This window comes from Bison bison, unplaced genomic scaffold, assembly GCF_000754665.1.
Source record: "Bison bison bison isolate TAMUID 2011002044 unplaced genomic scaffold, Bison_UMD1.0 scf7180017864353, whole genome shotgun sequence".
In the NCBI taxonomy this organism is placed as follows: domain Eukaryota; kingdom Metazoa; phylum Chordata; class Mammalia; order Artiodactyla; family Bovidae; genus Bison; species Bison bison.
The window spans coordinates 4,569,372-4,571,977 of NW_011494925.1; positions in this window are offsets into that span (position 1 = coordinate 4,569,372).

The following is a 2,606-nucleotide window of genomic DNA, read 5'->3' on the forward strand; positions in this document are numbered from 1 at the left end:
TCCATCCTATAGGAGATCAGTCCTGGGTGTTCTTTGGAAGGAATGATGCTAAAGCTGAAACTCCAGTACTTTGGCCACCTCATGCGAAGAGTTGACTCATTGGAAAAGACTCTGATGCTGGGAGGGATTGGGGGCAGGAGGAGAAGGGGACAACAGAGGATGAGATGGCTGGATGGCATCACTGACTCAATGGACATGAGTCTGACTGAACTCTGGGAGTTGGTGATGGACAGGGAGGCTGGCGTGCTGCGATTCATGGGGTCACAAAGAGTCGGACACAACTGAGTGACTGATCTGATCTGATCTGATCTGAATATTGAGCAAAGTAACACAATATTACACATCACGAGTGCAAGAAAGAAAAGAGAGAGAGCAGAGATTAAGAGGAAGTGGACCCAAGCATCGGAACACTTTTGAGTGAGCACCAGGCAGCACAGCAACATGTTATTTTTTACTTCTTTGAGATTTAACATTAGAAGATGCGGTGTTTCTGGGGCCCTTGGAGGTCAACCATAGTGAGGGGAATAATACTTTCCAGATGAAGCAGTAAAGACCAGTACACACAATAGAGTCAATACAATTGAAGAACTGAAGGAAGATTGTGTAAGAAGACCTTAGTTACATAATTACGGCAAGTATAACTTGCACACTTTCTTCTTATAAGCGTCTATAATACCACATCTAACTGACTGAGTAAAGGATAACAAAAACGCGAAAGTCATGAGAAAGAGAGATAATGAGAGAATCTAAAATGCAAAGAGGAAGGAGAAAGAAAAGAAAAGAGGGTAAAGAGCAGGAAAGGAAAGAGAAGCATCCTGAAAAGGCTCTTGCTGCCATCAGCAGGGCAGGATGGATACTGTTTGGGGCGTGGAAAAGCAGCAGAGACCAAGAGCAAGTCACGAGCTCCTCACGAAGTGGGTAAGAAGACAACCATTGTCTGAAACCTCCTGTGCAGGAAGGTCTGAAAATCCTACTGAAACGTCCTTGGCAGAGAAGCAGTTCAGGACAACCACCCACCCAGGCTTTGCTCCCAAGCCCGATGACACCTGTTCAGCGTGGAAACAAAACCACTGGTGGTAGAACAAGCAAAAAGCACAGAATCACTAAGCTGGGGAGGGAGGGTTATTTTTACATCAAGCCAGAGGCATTTTTTAGACTCAAAGTAGAGAAATGAACTGAACTGCTCAGTCGTGTCTGACCCTTTGCAACTCCACGGACTGCAGCATACCAGGCTTCCCTGTCCTTCACGATGTGGAGTTTTTTCAAAATCATGTCCATTGAATCAATAATGCCTTCCAACCATCTCATCCTCTGTCATCTCCTTCCCTTCTGTCCTCAATCTTTCCCAGCATCAGGGTCTTTTCCAGTGAGTTGCTCTTTGCATCCGGTGGCCAACGTATTGGAGCTTCAGCATCAGTCCTTCCAGTGAATACTCAGAGTTGATTTCATTTAGAATTGACTAGTTTGACCTCCTAAGTCCAATACGAAGGGTCTAATTGAATCCTCAAGTGAGTTTGCAATTAGGTACAGTCGTTACTACAAGTGGAAAATCTAAGATTTGCTGCCTTTTGCAAAAACATGCATGAGGCCATACAGCAAGCAGGAGGCAGAACCTTGATATCTGTCTGTCTGGCTCCAGCGCCAGAGCTGTTAATCACTGTTCTACACTGACTTGTATTCAAATAATTTTTTTATTAAAACTGAGTCTGTGCCAAGCCATCTGGGAAAGCCTGGTTTCATCCAGAATCTTCTCTGCTGTTGGGCATGGGTGACAGTCCTACAGAAGCCATATCAGGGTGAGATGCAGACGAGTAAGACCAAGGTCACTGCACCAGCCTGAGTCAGGCGGGAGCAGACCTGGAATCCCAGGCATTGGGGAAGGACTCCATGATGCTTCTTCAGCTCAAATTTCACCGTCAGCGAAGAGGAGGCGCTTACATCTGAGAGGACCACCACCTTCCTGTCCAAGGAACCGTTCTTGCGTTTGGATGCTTAGAACACAACCCTGAGCCACAGCGTTTTACTCACTGAAACTTTTTTTTCATGTTCCTTTCTACTTCACACTGGGACTTCCCTGGTGGCTCAGATGATAAAGAATCTGCCTGCAATGTAGGAAACCTGGGTTCAGTCCCTGGGTCAGAAAGATCCCCTGGAGAAGGGCATGGCCACCCACTCCAGTATTCTTGCCTAGAGACTCCCATGGACAGAGCAGCCTGGCGGGCCACAGTCCATGAGGTCACAAAGAGTGACTAGCACAACTTCACATGGATAATCAGCCTCTCCCAGACACGACCTCGGGCCTCTGAGAGATAACACAGCTGGAGCAGCTAAGGCAGTAAATGGCCCATCAGCATGGTGAGAATCACAGGGCCCCGTCACCTCCCCAGCGCAGCCCCAGGAGGGGTAGCTTCCGTTTCTCCTCCAGCCCCCCGTGGTCATCCCCAGAGAGCACAAGCCTTGGGGACCTATGGCAGCAGAAACCAAGCCCCCTGCCGCCACTGAGCATGGTGAAAGACGAGCCCTAACCATGAGCCCCATGGGGACTGGGGACGGGGCGGCGCAGGGTCCGGTCTCCCTGAGCAGGACGCGGGCGCCCCGGGCCACGC